The sequence below is a fragment of the Vicugna pacos genome, chromosome 11, assembly GCF_048564905.1.
Source record: "Vicugna pacos chromosome 11, VicPac4, whole genome shotgun sequence".
Classification (NCBI taxonomy): Eukaryota; Metazoa; Chordata; class Mammalia; order Artiodactyla; family Camelidae; genus Vicugna; species Vicugna pacos.
Genome location: NC_132997.1, coordinates 55,374,038 through 55,391,878, shown reverse-complemented (window position 1 = coordinate 55,391,878; position 17,841 = coordinate 55,374,038). Strand labels below are relative to the sequence as shown.

The following is a 17,841-nucleotide window of genomic DNA, read 5'->3' as shown; positions in this document are numbered from 1 at the left end:
TGGAAGGTAGAGAAGAGGAAATCTTCAATCTTGGTAGGTGGTCTGTAGCTTTCCAAGATTCTTTTCTACTGGCACCACCATCAAAAAAGAGGCCAATTTTTCCTGAGAATATAGCTTATTAGCTTGTGAATAAAGTGAAGACACAAATATTCCTGATTTTTCTCTTTATATCAACTGTGGGGACACTCAAGAAGTTAATTTATAAAACCTACCTAGCAATGTTTAAAAATTTATACAATCTGCCTTCTGATGCCACTTTTGACTCTATCTTATTTTTCCTATTTTTATCTTCATTCTGTCCCAATTTACTATTTTTTTTTTAGAAAATTGGCTTATTTTCACTGGAATATACTGTGTAGATTAATTCTATAATTTAATTATATAATTAAATCAATTAAATACAGGTGGGATATTATCAAGTTGTCTGGAACAATTTTGACTGAAATATTAGTATCATTCTTTTTCTTTATTTTATGGCTAATGCTAAAAACTAGTAACTTTTATGTTCATACATTTACCCTTATAGTCTCATGAGTGTTGGTCATTTTTATTCTTTAACTTCTTATTTTAACTTTGATTTATTGGCAAAAAAATTATTCTCCAACTTAGTTTTATTATAGACTTTGAAATCAACTCACAGCTATCATAGCCATCTTTTTATCATTGCCACTATGTAAGTAATAAAACTCATACTACCATTAAAATAACTACATGCCATCTCATTTTCTCATCATGCATAAGGACTTTTTACTATGCTGAGGCGGCCATATGTTTTTTATCAAAAGCCCTAGGAATTGTTAGCTTGTAGCTCTCTTTTTCAGGAAGAAATTTTCTCAGTTTTTTCCTAATAATTTAGCAGCTTCACCAAATAGTTAAAAATTAACCACTTAACTCTATACAGCCATAGCAATTTCAAAAAGGAAAGTGAGTTCCCTCCATAAATCAATAATCTACAATTAAGATGACCATACATCCAAGATGCCAGAACAGTCCCAATTTATACCTGATGTTCTAGACATTCATTGTGGTTCAAGCTTCTTCTGGGATTTATTTTTCAATAAACTATTTTTAATAATAGTTCCACTAAAATAAGACAGAATGAATTTGACCTCCTTTGGGGCTTTTAGCTTCTGCTACATTCTTGTTTAATAGCCTTTGAAATGCATGTGCAGTGAACAGATTTCTGATGTTACATGTAGTGAAATCTGAAAGATGACCAGTAATAACCGGATAATTTTCAGAAGCGGCACTATTAACACTTCCTTTCAAGGACAGCAAGAATGGTTTTGCTGATAAAATGAAATGTTCTGGGACTCCCCATCTATGTCAAATTTGAAGTAGCTGGTAGCAATGGATACAGTATAATAGATTAGGGCAAAATGCATTTACAATTTATTATTATTGCTATTAGGCCATTATTATTATTTTGGCCCACATATCTCCAGTGTTGAACCTTGCAGTTAAAAACAAACAAAAAATATGACAAAATTCTGTGATTTTGCTTAATTAACAAAAAGTTAAAACTAAAAGTCTCACTATCCTAGGTGCTAATGCCCCAGGTGTGACTTAAACCAAGTTCAAAAGATGTGAGCCTTATCTCTAAAGTTACAATAAAATATTTAATTTTGATAGCAAGCAAGTTCCTTCAGCCTTAGGTCAGAATTTCTTTGAAATGAAAAGGCAACTCATCTGTACTTTTCCACTCAGGAAACCATTAGAGCCGTGTTTTGACTATCTTGTAAAATTTATATGTTTCTTACAATTCCCTATACATTTATTTTAAGACTACAAGGTAAGGATGTCTGTTCACAGCGGGCCTCCCCAGGTCTATATTACCAACCCAAGAGGTAGGAGAAAATCTTCCCATTGATTGAGCACCTTCCAGATTTCCCAATAACTTATATTTCTTTGCATCCATTTCTACAATGAAAACTACCTACCTCATTCAGTTTTCTCTTTTCGAGGTATAGGCTCACAATTCCTATGTTTACTAGTCTCATTTGCAGTATTACAACCATGCATCCATTCCTTCTGAAACGTCTGTACTCATTTAGGGCATTGGTGATATTTCAATGACGTCATACCCAGAAATGCTACGGCAGTGGGAGAAAGAGAACAGACGCTGTGTGTGTGATCACTGGATAGCAGGGAGGAGAGCTGACAGTAGATAGTAACCCTCGACGGGGTAACTGAACTATCTGTGATGGATCCTCTAGGATTTATTATTTTCTTAACCACGTATAGGTGGTATTGATTCTAGGTCTTGAGTGCTTGAATGCTTGCATTGTTATCCTGATATTATGTCAAAAGTCACTAATGATTGGGCCTTTGATGATAGGCTTCCCTTTAAAACACATACACAGGCCTGTGACAAAGATTTAATTTGAGATGACTCAGAGGGTGATCTTCCTTTTACTGAAAAATATTTCAGAAGAAGCTGTATTTGCTGGCATCTGTCCTACCCAAATCTGACCTAGCTTAACCCTGGAGATCCCTTTTCTGAAACATAGTTTTGGAGATAGCTTTTTTATTAGCAAATAAAATATATTAAGGTCCAACAAGATATTTTTATACACCAGTAAAACTTTACTGTTTTGCATCACTCTACTTTTTAACTTTTATTCATTAAACCACAAGGGTGAAATTATCTATATTGTAATAGGTGAAAATTAATAAATGAAAATATGATTGCAGCCAAGATTGATATTTAATTTATATATACCTTGATGGTTTTATTGATTGTGAAGACATGAAATTTTTTCACATTTTTGGGTCAAATTCTTAAATGTTCTGAGTGTCCCTTCACTCGATCCCCTACCCCAGCTACTCTGGAAATTTTCTTAGAATCTCTGAACCTGCACGCTGGGGGCCTATAGGATCTTACTTCCACTATGTCTATTGCTGGTTTTGACTGGTACTGTTTCAAGAGTTCTGGTTTTCAAGGACAGCTATCAGCTCTTCCTCACCCTGTGCCATACCTGTGAATCAGCCAGGTTACCATCGCTTTTGAATACCGTTTTTATTTATCTTCATGGTCAAAGTAAGGCCAGATATAAATAAAGGGGGTGATTTCCATGATGGTAATGGCAGTACCTTAGAGAACAAGTCCTCAGTCCCCTTCTGCATGCCCCACAGACTATGGCTCTGAGCCATTAGACAGCTTTCCTTCACAGTTACCCTCATTAACCTTAATACAAACTACTCTAGGGACTTGGGACTTGCCTCCACAGAGTGAGGGAGATGGGAATGAAGCTATAGGCAGTAAAGAGAAACAAATCAAACACTGGCTAGGTACAGGGGCTCTTGCAAAGAGGGATTATAAGCAACAGTAAAGGGGTGTGAATAGAAAAAGATTTTGTGTTATCTGGGGCTGGGAAACACCCAGGTGTGGATACCACTCTTTATCATAAAAGTTGAATTTTATTGCCATTTAACAGAACAATTTATTAAAACCAACTGAATTCCCACATGTTAATCATTGGAACATAACTTAATTCTTAAAAATGGAAGAAAATCTTCTGTAGTGTTCAATCTACGTTGCAGACAATTCTAAGCATATATTTAACTTAACTAATATAATAATTATCACTATCATACACATTGTACTGATGAGAAACTGACACATTTAAAATTTAAATGGGAAGTATTGTTTTAATCACCTCCTATCCACTCTGTTGGAGAGGAAGAGATTCCCACAAGAGGATTATGGGGATGATCAAAAGTACCATATTTAATATTAGATAGATGAGATTGATTAACTTAATTAATATTAATTAGCAACATATAGCCCAGGGGATAAGGGCATCACACACCATCCAGGATCTGACAGGGGTTGTAATCATGAACAGAGAGAACAACCAGAGCTCTGGGACGCAAGTTTTGTAGTACTAATAGAGTGAGGTGACTCTCAGTTCACTCACAGGGATGTGCTTGGCTAGTATGAATAATTTTTCAGGCTGACAAGGAATTGAAACTGCTACTCAGAAAGAAGTAAGTGGGAAATGTGCTATTTTGCTACAGAGATTTATCGTGAAAGGAGAGTGGGAAAAGTGTAGTTTGGTCTTTCAAGGCCCTCTGGGTTTCACCAGATGTTGAGGAGCAGATAATACTGGGCCTTCATTTTAGACAGCCCAGTAAATTTTCATGATGTAATATGTTGATGTTGAAGATGGAAATGTTGAAATTATAAAATTGCAGACAATTTTGTAAGGGCTCAGAAAGTCTTCATGCAATTGCTGTTAGTTCTGCTGAAATTGAGTGATGTCAGCAAGATGGCATGAGAGGTTCCAGTCCTCCCCTCCCCTCCCCTCAGAAACACTATTTTAATACCCATCCACAGACAAAAACACCTTGATGACAGCTCAGATTCCAGGTGATAGGTTACAGCACCTCAGTGGAGTACAGAAATCAGTAAACATTCTTTGAAAAGAGTTCAGAAGAACAGTTTCACTTTAACTGCATCAGTACTACCCCAAGCTAGTGCAGCTCTTTGGCTCACAAGTGCTTCTCTGGGGGAAAGAGAAAATGAGGTGAACTTTCAACTTCCTCAGCTTTTTAAGGTGCTACCTGAGAGGTCTGCTTTTGCTGTGCCTCCCTCCAAACACTGAGGGGATAGACACAGCTAGATCACTTGGAGATAATTAAGAATGAAAAAAGGGAACGTAAGAGCTTTCAACTACCAGTGGGTTGATCTCAACAAGCAGCCCACGACCCCGGTAGAGGGCTTTCCCGTGGACTTGGGCAGTCAACTCAGTGACAGACCCCATCAGCTAGCCCATGCAGAATCTGGACTGGACTGGTGAAGAGCCTCCCTTGCCGAAGGCATTCTGTAAAGACTGGAAGAGGTGACTGCTTCTTCAAATGCACAGATGCAACATAGAGTATAAGGATTGTGAAGAATCAGGCAAATCTAACACTATCCAAAGAACAAAATAAATCTCCAGTAATGGATCCTAAAGAAGTGGGGATCTACAATAGCCAAGAAATGGAATCAGTATGTCTATACGTATACCTACATATGATTGAATATTAATCAGCCTTAAAATAAAAGAAAATCTTGTTGTTTGTGATAATATGGAGACGTTACGGTAAGTGAAATAATAAGTCAGATGCAGCAAGACAAACACTGCATGATTTCACTTGTATGTGTAATATAAAAGGGTTGAAATCATAGACGCAGAGGGAAAATGGTGGGGGTGGGAGAAGTGGGGAGATGGTAATAAAAGGATACAAAATTTCAGATACGTAGGTGGATAAGTCTAGGGATCTACTGTACACCATGATCACTATACTTAGCAATACTGTATTGAATACTGGAAATATGCTAAGAGAGTAGATTCCATGTACTTTCAACATAAAAAATGGTAACTCTGGGAGGAGATGGTAGTTAATTAGCTTGATTGTAGTGATCATTTCACTATGTATATGTCTATCAAATCATCATGCTGTACAATTAAAAAATATACAATTTTTATTGAAAAAAGAAAAAGAAATGAGGATCCATGAACTGCTTCATGAATAATCCAAAATAATCATCTTGAAACTCAATGAGCTAACAGAATACAGATTAACTAAAACAAAATCAACAAAATCAGGGTAACAATACACAAACAAAATAAGAATTTCAACAAAGAGATAGAAGTTGCAAAAAAGAACCAAACTGAAATTCTGGAGCTGAAGAATACAATGATTAAACAGAAAAATCTAATAGATAGCATCAACAGACTCATCAAGCAAAAGAAATAATCAGTAAACTCAAAGATTTTATGTCATTTAAATTATCTAGTCAGAGGAATAAAAAAGGAAACAATGAGAAAGGACAGAGTATAATAAATACTATTGTTTATATTAAGGTAATTATTTATATTTTGTAAATGAAAGTTATGCAATGACTATACATTTAATGGAGAAAACATCTTTTGAAAAGTTTAATATAGTTCCATACAGTAGAGCTTGGCATAATCAGGGGATTATTGGAGTAGTGATATCACATAAACAATTGGTAGAAATTAACAATAATTAGGAAGTTATCAGACTGATTTCATGGATAGTTTACATTAAATGTATGTAACTACTGAATGTACACAAATGTATGTAAATGTCCTAAAACTAGTAAGACATGTGATATATGTAGACATCAAGGAGTTTAAGCCAACAGCAAAGTTAAAGAGGAGAGCCCTCAAAATTGCCCTGACTTCTGATGCCCACTATAAATTCAGGTGGCTTCTAAAACCACCATCAGGTTTGATAATTCACTAGACAGACTCACAGAAGTCATTGAAAGGTGTTATGCTCCCTGCTAAAGTTTATTACAAGGAAAGGATATACATTAATGTAAACATAGGTCAGATCTAGGAGGTTTCAAACATAGACCTTCTGTTGTCCTCTCTCCTTGAATCAGAGCACTTTGCTCTTCCAGCACTGATGTGTGACAATATGCTCAGATTACTGACAACCAGAGAAGCCCACCCAAGCTTCAGTGTCCATAGTTTTTTTTTTTATTAAGGTTCCATTATCTAGGCATGATTGATAGACTGACTGATTGTCCTTATGGCTGATTTAAGTATCCAAGTTGATTCTTATTACTTGAACCGAAGCCCTACCTGAAGGCACATTTTTAAGACTATCCAGTATGACCCAAAGTTCTCAAGTAAACCAAGACACGCCTAACATGCACAACATTCAAGGGGCCAAGAGATTAACATGGAGAAGGTGAGGGCAAAGGCTAAAACTCTCTCTGGGCAATGCTCAACTCTTCATTATACAAATCATGTATAATTTTATATACTTGAATTATATTAACTCACTAATTATTAATATCTTGAATACCACTTCTGATTCTACCCATGTAAAGGAAAAGATTATGGGTTTCAATTTTATCCTTTGCAGTATTTCCAATGTTTCTGTCATATGATGTCTATCATTTATAATTAAAAGTAAAATGTATATATATAAAATAATACTATCAATACTGTATTCTTTCTACTAGGACAAAATACTTCTGGGATAATCTGAATCCTCTGTTTATTATAATTACTCTTTTAATACTTTTTTGTATTCATCATAACAGTTATGATATATTTTGATAAAAATATAGCTACATTTCATATAAAAGGTCTTTATTAGTAAGCCTATGGTAGAAATTGAACTTTCTTTCATTATAAACTACTGAGACTTGATTATAACACAATGGTTTTTCGTTGCTTTTTTATTTTGTTTTGCATTGTTTTGGTTATTGATTAAAAATTGTTTTCAAGTTAATGAAAAAACATTTTCTGTTTCCATGATTCAGAATTCTGTAATATTCTTTTGTTTAACTACTAGTCATATTTCTAAAGTATCCCATATTTTATTCTTTATGAAATAAATTATTCTTGGATTTGCTGGTCTTCTTGCTTGATGTAGTACCCCTGACATGAGATGAATTTCAGAGGTGGAGGCCAAAATATTCAGCCATAAAATCTTGTGTTTCTCCTTTGCAGTTGTGAAGAAAATAATGGATACCTTTCTGTGATTTTTGCCATCAGTTAAAAGGGTTAAGTTAAAAATCTGCTACTTGGGCATCTGTTCATTATCTCCAAGTTAATTCTGCCTAAAATCTGTTTATTTTGTCATTAGCTAAGAGATTCTTCCTTATAAAAAATTTCTTAAAACTGAAACAGCAAAATTTCCCCTCAGAAATACCTCAGAGAGGGGGATTATTATAATCCCCAGTAGGGTTTTCTAATTTTATTAACGTAAACTATTTAAGCAAGTCAAATACAAATTCACATTCTTCTTTTGAATCAGAAAAATTCTATGGCCCTATAACATGGCATTACATATGGGAGCTGGGGTTATTTTTTTCTTTGTGCTTCATTAGGTAAAATTTTGGCTGTTACTGAAATATTACTGCATAGTTCTTAATTTCCTCAGGATTTAAGTGGTATATTCTTCTAGTTTTTACTAATGGAGTCTTATTAAGCAATTGAGACTCAATGGATTCTAATAATTATGGGCAGGGACATTACTACTGTCCTTATTAATGTTTTGTAACTGATTTGGACTAAACTGCAATGTATACTTCCTAAATTAATGATTTCAATCCAGTTAGAATTGACCAAGTTCTCAGGTCAGTCAATAAAAGTCAGCAATTCATTAAAATGATGCTTATTATTAGGACAGGGTAGTGTGTAGGAGACAAAGGAGAAGAGAATTAATGTGAGTGGCTTGCTGCCAAGTGTCGGGACCCAGTTAAACTGCTTATGCTTTTTAATATTAAAAAACAAATTTAAAGGTAACATAGGATGTTTTATTGGATTTATTTTCAAACTCCTGACAAAACTCAAGAAGTTAATCCATACTGAGTTGATTTTTTTTTCTTAAGGAAATAAAAAGTAATTTATTCATGTCAAGATGACGATCATTTTAGTTTAGCTTGCAGATACTGTTCTCCACCAAGTCCCTATTTCACTCCTCAGCAAAAAATGGCATTTGATCAGCTTGATTGCAATTCCATGCTGCCTCCAAAGAAGTACATTCACCTGGCGGCAAAACCCATTTAATAACTGACTGTATGTTCGCTAAAGCTTCTGACATGCATAAGTAACCACTAATTGTTTGGTTTCTGACTGGTTCCCTTCAGGCACTGGGGATACAAGGTCTCCCCCTCTTAGCCTCCTATTTACCCGAACAATTCCATCCATGGCATACAGAGTGCCTAAAAATGTAGGCATGACCGTCTACATCAAAAAAAAAAATCTATATAACTCCATTAAGTGCTCCTTCAAAAGCAGAGGCAGACATCCACATCATAAAGAATAAAATCAATTATAGGAAATCAAGTGTTCTTCCCCTGCTGCTGTGTGACATCAACAACTTCCCGAGCAGATGTTCTGGCACCTGGCAACCAGTAGAACACAAAGACACCAGGAAGAACGTGAACTTTCCAACTTGACCCGTTTTAAAGGCCATCTCAGAGTTCTTTCTTCTTTTACAGAGGTCTCTTAAAGTGAAGATATAGCCTGCACTGTATGACATAAAACAGTTAACTCACTTTAAACTTTTATGATGACCACTAAATCAAGAAGCACAGGAAAAGGCCAGCAGTAAGAACAAAATTGAAACTATTTTATTTTTTATATCAGCTCATATTGAATTATTTTGTTGGTCCAAACTGAATCTGAAAGCTTTTTGAAATAATTTATCTTTTGGTTAGGGGTGGGAATAATGCTTTCAAACACTGGCAAGTGGGAGAAATAGCTACTCTAACTGTAGCAAATACATTCTGAAGGTTAAATATTTAATAAAAGCAGAATCTATAATTCTCGGACATCCATGGGAACAAAAAGACTGGGGGCATGAATAAATTCTAACAAGGTATAATTCCAAGTTTTTAGTGCATTTTTTTTGCTATGAAATGCCAGATTCCATGACATTTCTGGCAGTAGATTTACTTAACAGTTATTATTGATTAAGGTAAAGTTTAAAATAAGGTGTTGGTCCTGAGCCCATAATCACTTAACAGCCAGGGAGAGACTGGTCCAAGTATATGCTGAGAAGAATGTAGCACAACCAATTTAAAAGAAACAATTTTCTAATTGTCATCCACCAAATGAATTATTTACTTGCAAATAAGTGAGTTAGCAACATTGTTATTTAAATATCAACCAAAATGTATGGCACTTTACTTAAATCATTTAAAAATCCCCTTTTGTGCATGAAATACTTTTAAGACAATAAAACTAAAGTTATTTAGAAATGAGTCAAAAATATTTTAAGGTATATTTCAATTTCCTGTTTTGTATACTACTGATGAGAGTAAAAATTGGATGGCAGTGTCCACTGTATGTATCAAAAGACTTTAAAGTATGCATCAACTTCACTCAGATATTCTACTTTAAGAAATATTAAGACAATAAATGGAAAAAGATGTGCATAAAAATATAGTAGGTAATTTTAAAAACAGTATATGTAATTATATGTTTATTTTAAAATTTATTATACACAATTTTAATTTCAAATAAGCGTATATTTGTTCTGAAATCTATAATAGTTTATTATATCATAATCTCTTATACATAATTTTGTATACACACACCATCCATATATATACATTTATAGACAGAAGTATGTGACATAATGTTATAGATATTTTGAGTGATGGCAAAAATTAGTAAAGGTTCCATGTTTTCTATATGGATCTATAGTCTTGATTTGCCAGAAGGAAAAACAATGCAAACTGCCAAGTTGAAAGGAGCTTTTCCCATCTTTCTCTACATTCTTTGCAACTATTTGGATAATATGCATCCACAGTAGAAGGAGGTACACTGAGATATTCAAAAATCATAATGAGAATTTAAAGTTGCCTCTCTACACCATTTGAGTTGAAACTTGTCTTATTTAATCCCTCACAGTTCCAGAGTATTTTGTGACTAGAATCTTGATTTAATAAGTACACAGTGAATATATATATATGTTCATGTATAACTGAAAAATTGTGCTCTACACTGGAATTTGACACAACATTGTAAAATGACTATAAATCAATAAAAAATGTTAAAAAAAAAAGTACACAGTGAATGGCTCAATCTCTCAAAGATAGACCCTAAATAGTAAAGCTTACAAGTTCATAGGAATAAACCAGAAATTTAAATTTATAATAAGAAAAAAAAGTTCAAGGAGAAATTATATATATGTGTTTATGCTAATATATTGATGCACATATGTATTATCTATATTTATGTATATAGCATATATAATCACTTTTACATATGTATGTGTATGTATGTGTGTGTATACACATAAACACCCATACATATATTTCCTTTTGCTATAGAATGGCTACATGTGACATCAAGTTATAATTAGTGGCTTCTTAGTGAGTTTTAGAGTGAGTTCAATTGTTTGGGTAGCAAGGGGTGCTGGGCTAGGCTGTAAAGAAATTACAGTTGACATGTACTTTTGAATACATGCTTTAAAAATTTTTGCTCTCCTCATACTGATGAGGGGAAAAAGCAAGTAGGAAGTAATGTCATAAGCCTTTCTACAAATGCCATGAACATATAATAAAAAACTATCTCCCACTATTTACCCTTGAAAAATTAATCAAGAGTGTAAACAAGGGCAAAGATCAGGATCATGGTGTCCAGGTGTCTTACCTGATTTATCTTCCTTCAGAAGGTACTCAAGTAAGTAGAAATCACAGAGAATAGCACAAAAACAAGATCAATGGGGGAAATCTGGATGAAGGCAGTTCTGAATCACTTGGACCCACATGTTTTCCCCCATGATAGTGGCCTCTGTGGCATTCAAATAAAGTCCGCATTTCATTTTCCAAATGGATCTCATTTTATCGACTCCAAGCTGTGAGCCATTCAGGTGGGCTATATTGGTCAGCCATTGAGTGTTGCCTGAAGCAGCAGTACATGCTTCAGCAGCCATTGTCTCATAGGCTAATGTTCTGGTTATCTATTGCTGCCTGGTAAACTATCCCAAAACTTATGTAAAACAATCACTGTCATTATGCTCATTGGTTCTGTGGGTCAGGAATCTGGACAGATCCCAGCAGGTATGACTTGTGTTCCAGACTGCATTTCCAAAAATAACGGGACTGTATCTCCCATCCCATATTCTCTTCTGCAGGGTGACCTTGCTCTGTCCCCATCAAGATGTGGACCTTACTTCTCATCACATGCATCTGGACTGGCCTTATCAGCTCAAAGGTGGAAGTGGTGCTGTGTACCTTTTGAAGCTAGGTCAATAAAGGCCATTCCCCTCCCATTTGGTTTTCATAGAGCATTTGTTGTGTGAACATTCTCTCTTGGAAGACTTCCTCTCAGGACCTATTTGCTACGCTGTGGGAGGCTTGAACCATGTATAGAGGCCTCATGCTACAGCTCTGTTAGATAGTCACAATTCAATCCCTACCTTTTCCTCTTCTGTCTTATACTCTAGTTAAAGAGAAATTTAGTTATTAGAGGAAATTTGGGCACAGTACAATTTGTTACAATGGAGGAGGTTTTGTAGTGTAGTGCAGAGAAGGAAATGGAGAAATGTTCTTTTTATGAAATGAAGTCAGTGTTACTCTTTTGTCAGCAATGGGGTCGGCATTATGTTAACAGGAGGGCTTTACCACCTTGGAAGAGATAATTAATCCTCAGAGAATGATGTCTGTTTTAAAACGGTAGTTACTATGAAATAAATTCAGCCACCACCCAAGGAAGAGACCTCGACCTTCCCACCACATCAGGTCTTGTCCCCCACTTCTCTGTTCTACAAAGCTCATCTTCCTACCTCCAAGAGAGCCAACATACTGGATGGAGACACCAACCTTCTTGCCATTAAAGCTGAAGGTAGTAGCAGATTCAAGAGGCTGACTATTTCAATGGAGAGAGTAAGCAGAACTTAGGAAAGGGAGTGTGTGTAACAAAGAAGGAAGGCTATCACAGGAGAGAGTGATGGAAAGTAAGTAGGGATTAACTTGTGAAAGAAGACAATGCTTAAGAGCAAGGACTTTTCAAGCCTAAGTAGTGAGGTGTTGTCCCTAGGAAAGCAGATAAACCAGGACAAAGCACCAGTTCCTAAATCCAATATCTCCACCAATCCCTACTTCCAACTTTTTACAGCATTGGGAATATAAATTTCAGAAACAAACAAACAATAAATGCAACTGCTTTACCTTCTTCAAGATTCTTTAGAAGGGAAAGTTAAGTGAACCAGTATCTGAAGTAGGTGTAGGAAAAACTCCTTCCCAACAGACATGAAGGCCTCACTAGTACCTTATTATTGACTAGTATAGAAAATCCATCACCAATGACAATTTAGGGGCAAAAGCAGCCAGGTGGGTTACAGTTGTGACTGCCCTAGTCCGAGAGTATCACTGCAATGAAATATGTCACCTATGTTAGAACTTTTTTCAAGGCATTATGACAGAATCAAAGGCTAAGACTGTCATTTATAAACACAGCTTTGTAGACAGAAAGATTGAAAACTGGTAGAAGAGCACCGATAAAGTGTTTCTAATTAACCCCCATCCATGTTCTATTAGCAACCAGATAAATGGGAGCTTCTCCATCTCTTTCAGTCAACTCTGTACCTCTGATTTCATCTACATGTTGATTTTATAGGCTAATCTGATATACCTTTTATGTCCAAATTTCATATTGATTTGTCAAGGCAGGAGTAGCAGAATTTCAAATTCACATTTTCAAATTGCAGGGAGGGAAGGAGTTAATTATGTAAATGTGTGGGCAGTAAGAATAAGGAAAAGGGAAACAGATCAAGCAGGTAACGGAGACAAGTTAGACAGCAGACTGGATCAGATGTTCAATCTAAAATCTTATATGAAAAAAACCCAAAAACCCAAGTAGCAAGGCAGGGAGCTATTCAGAGAGCAAGACAAAAACAAAGAGGAATCAAAGACAGAGAGAAATACATAAGGGACTGCAATGATATACAAAGAAACAAGTGGAAAGAATATGGTCATAGCAGGTCAAAAGTCCCAGCAACAAGGAGACCACCATTGGCTACATGCCTCCTGGTGGACCTGCGCTGACCTCCATGAACACCTGAGAATACCTCCTGAAACAGCAAGTGAATGCAGCTGCCAAATGCCAGAAGTGTCTAATATTCAGCTCCTTCATTGTTTTTTCCATCTACTTTGTTAAAAGAAAAACCAAGGCTCACAGTGGGTATTTAAAAATAAATTGTGACGAAGGGGATGTGGTCTCTAACGCACACTGAAACCATAAAGGGATATAGCAAGCAACCTGTGTGACTTGGTGAATGGCAAATGGATTCTGAATTTCAGCCCTAAATTTCTCCAAGGTCTAGGGCCAATGGACAGCACTAATCTGCAAGTGTTCCATAATGTATTAAAATATATACCACTATGTTTTAGAAAAAAAGTTTAAGAATTTATTTATTCATAAATACCAGTATGGGATTTCACTAAGAAACATAGAAAATTATTTTTTTAAATTTACTTTCTATGCCTTTATGATTTCTAAATGGTCATTTATCTTAACAATGCATTTTCATGTTTTATTTTTTTAATAACATCTATGAGTGAAAGACTTACCACGACAAGAAGCAGTGATAAGTCTTTTATGATCCCAATAACTTATTTGGCATAATAAGGCAATTATTAATCATACTAAGCATTATTTTCTTTCCAATATAGATTTTTCTTCAATGGAACCATATAGTATAAGTTAAGTTCATTTCATAAATTCTATGTTGAATTGAGTTGTTTACTTTTACTATTTATACTATTTTTAAAAATAATTCACATATTCACTCTTTTTCATTTTTAATGTGCTTCCATTTTGTCTGAATTTTTAATTGCAATGTAAAAATTCAATATTGAATTCTTTTTTTAAAAAACTGAAGTATAGCTGATTTACAGTGTTGTTAGTTTCTAATGTACAGCATAGTGATTCAGTTATACACACACACATACACAAACATATATATATATTCCTTTTCATATTCCTTTTCATTATAGGCTATAAGCTATTGAATATAGTTCCCTGTGCTATACAGTAGGACCTCGCTGTTTATAACACTGAATTCTTATAAGCTGTCTATATTAAAGTGATGAGTACATTTTACTTTCTGTAGTGATTGAAAGCATGAAGTCTTAGGCCTGGGTTAAACACTATGTTGTAAAAATTTCCAGCTTTGAGACTTTAGGCAAGTTATTCTCTCTGAGTCACAAATTCTTAATCTGTAAACTGAGAATAATAATCACACAAACTCACAGAACTATTTACAAATAAAATTTAATAATTCATCTTAGGACAATGCATGACAAATTGTAGGCCCTCATTAAATGTGTTTTTGAGTATTAATAATTTTTTTTTGCAAAAGAAAACAAAGGTTGTGGTAAGGGAGAAGTGGATGCACAAAGTCTGAAGGTGTTAAAGAGAAGGTGGAAGCAGGAGGTAGAATACTTGGGTAAAAGGAGAACAGTAACACTGATACAGATGTGAGAGATCTAAGGGAAATATATTACAGCTTAAATACTTAACCCACGGGGCAACATGAAGCCCTTTGAAAGCTTAAGCAAGAATATGACAAGATCAGATTTAAATTTGAGATGACTAAATGTAACAACATAATGGAAGCCAGCTTATCTTCAGACTACAGAAAATGACGATAGAATAATAATATTAGGGTCTAAGTAGAAGATGATAAAAAGTGTAATAAGGCAATGGTAAATGGAATAGGCAAGTCAATGGTTAAGAAGAAATAGACTTAAAAGACAGGGGTGATGAGAGAAAACAGGCAGTTGAGAATTACTTTAATGAAGCCAGCTGGGTAATTGGCAAGGTAATGATGAAGTCAGGAAGAACTGTGACATGAAAGTATAATTAAGATCTTTGGAGTCAGAAAGAATGGGCATTAAGTGTTACTGTACAATTTACAAGACTGTGCTTCCTTGGGCAAGCTCCTTAATTTCTCAGTATTTCCATAGATACAGTGTAGAATGGGTGACATTAAAGAGAAAATCTATAAAAAAAAACCACATGCCACTAATAAGGTAATTGACAGAAATCTTAATATACCTTTCCATTAAATAAGAAAAGAGATGCATGGTAATATTTAAGGGAATAAGAAAAAAAATTTTTTTTGAAAAAAAGCAATCTGATTTTCTGTATTTAAATTTGAATAACTGGTTTAAAAAGCCACACAGACATGATCTTGAATTGGAAAATATAAGATAAGAAACTCAGAAAAAAAGACATGTTCTGAAGTTATACTCATTTGAGATTCAAGTAAGAAGGGATGATGTAGGTTTGCATTTATTCAAAAAAAGCTTGAAAAACAATGTGCTTCCCAAGAATCTTAAAGTAAGTCATATCATTATCTTGGAGCTAAACAATTAAACCAACATATAAATAATCTAATCAGAACAATGCAAATAAATTACCCTTGAGTTTTTTTTCCAAAGTCTTCCTAGAGAAAAAAAGAGGTGGTAGATTGGTGGACAACTGGAATTACAGACAAGGGAGAGTGGGACACCAAGAAGCTCCTAACTAATTATTACCCAGGGAAGATACACTTTGGTCCAAATATTTCACTTGTGTCACCCAGGTGTATCTCTGTTGTGGAGCTAAATGTAACGAACTATCCTTAGCTGGTGGTGTTACACATTAAAATGAAAACTAACCCTTCCGTTCTTGATGTTGGCTCACTAAGCAACCTGCCTGTTGAATGTTCGTTTGCCATCTATGTTATCTACAAGGAGATAATTCACCTACTAGAAAACTATAGCGTCCACCCCTCCTTTGGAACTTATAACTCTCAGTGTAAACTAACATATTGATATTCTAGTCTTTGCATTTTAGTCTCTGTGAGACAAGTTAGAAAGTCTGCCCTTCAGTAAAGGTAGATCTTCTCTGGGGTGATGACAAATCAGGTTTCTTAGCCTTTAAATTGCGTGGCCTGAGGTTGAACAATGGTAAATTCACCCAGGAACTGCTACCCTGTGGGCTTTTCTTTGGAAGCCAGCAACAGTCTTATCCAGGTAACAGAAGAACTTGATCCACATCTTTTACAATTAATCTTTTACAGGGTTCTTACGAGATTTTCAAGATTTTAAAAGCTTGATGAAATATGTTCATTTCCTATGCAGTGACTACATAGGTTAGTTCAAACATCTGGTGCTTGCATCTACAATTATATTAGTGGTAGCACTGTTTAGTTTGTGCTTGAAGAAAACTGTTACTTATTGTTGTTGATATCACACAATGATTGACAAATATTTGACATCCCAGGCGTAAATACAAACCAGTAGATCAAATATCCCTAAGTAAAGACGTGCAGTATATGAGCAACCACAGACATGAATTCAGAAGACACACAGTGAAAATATCACACAGCATTTAAGCATCTTATAATTATGACCATACCACTAATTCATGTATTTTAGGTGTATTTTTTATCATTTCTTATACTTTTAATATCCTTGGATAAAATTTGGAAATTCAATAACAAAATAGATATGCAAAATATACTGATAATTTGATGAATAGATTTGTAAATTTAATATATTCACAAATAATGTTTCATCTAAAAAATCAATTGAAAAGCATTAAGAGATCTGGGGAGAGGGGAATCTCTGAGTTTCCTATAGAAGAAGAGCTTAAAATGGTGTTATTTAATAAAAGAGGGGGGAAATTAGGAGAGAGTAGAGGTTAATAGAATTTTAAGAAAAAGGATGTGTTCAAAAGAAGCCAAATAAGGTAAGAATTCAGCTACAGTTGGAAGTTTTATGTCACTGCTGATGTTACTTACGATGATGTTGTTGTAAATGTATTTCAAAAAGTGGGCATAACTAACAAACACTGAAAAAAAACAAAAGCACGGCCCTTGCTCTCAAGGAGTTCCATTCATCTGGGATAAATTCTCCTCTCTTGATAACAATGATCAAGCTGGTATGTGGTTAGTCATATCTATTAAAATAATTAGTGCCTTTAGAAATAGGAGACATTTATGTCTAGTTTATTTGTAGACAGGAAAAAAATTGGATGAAAACAGCTTAGAGAAAATAGTACAATATATTCGGAAACCCTTACTTACATAGACAAAATTGTGTTCACTGCTATGGAAGAGAATTAAAGTAAAACATTTGGCCAAGTTTCTTATCTTTTGCTAAGAGTTAAGTATGCACTGGCAAATGTCTACTATTCTCCCAATAGATTCAGAGCTAGCAAAATGTTTCAGTATTCATTTAAAAATGCTTTTCATTATATAAATATAATATGAAATAGATGAAGATTGTTCTAAGATGTAAAAAAAACTTAGCAGTTGTGTCAATAATGAAAATACTATTTTTTTTCAGTTTTTTAAACTTTT

General features: G+C 34.6%; 1 long non-coding RNA gene across 2 annotated transcripts in view; it reads right to left on the bottom strand.

Moving 5' to 3' along the window:
• Positions 1–17,841, bottom strand: part of LOC140699328 (uncharacterized) — a 115,962-nt gene that overhangs the window by 33,037 nt on the left and 65,084 nt on the right. The window lies entirely within an intron of this gene.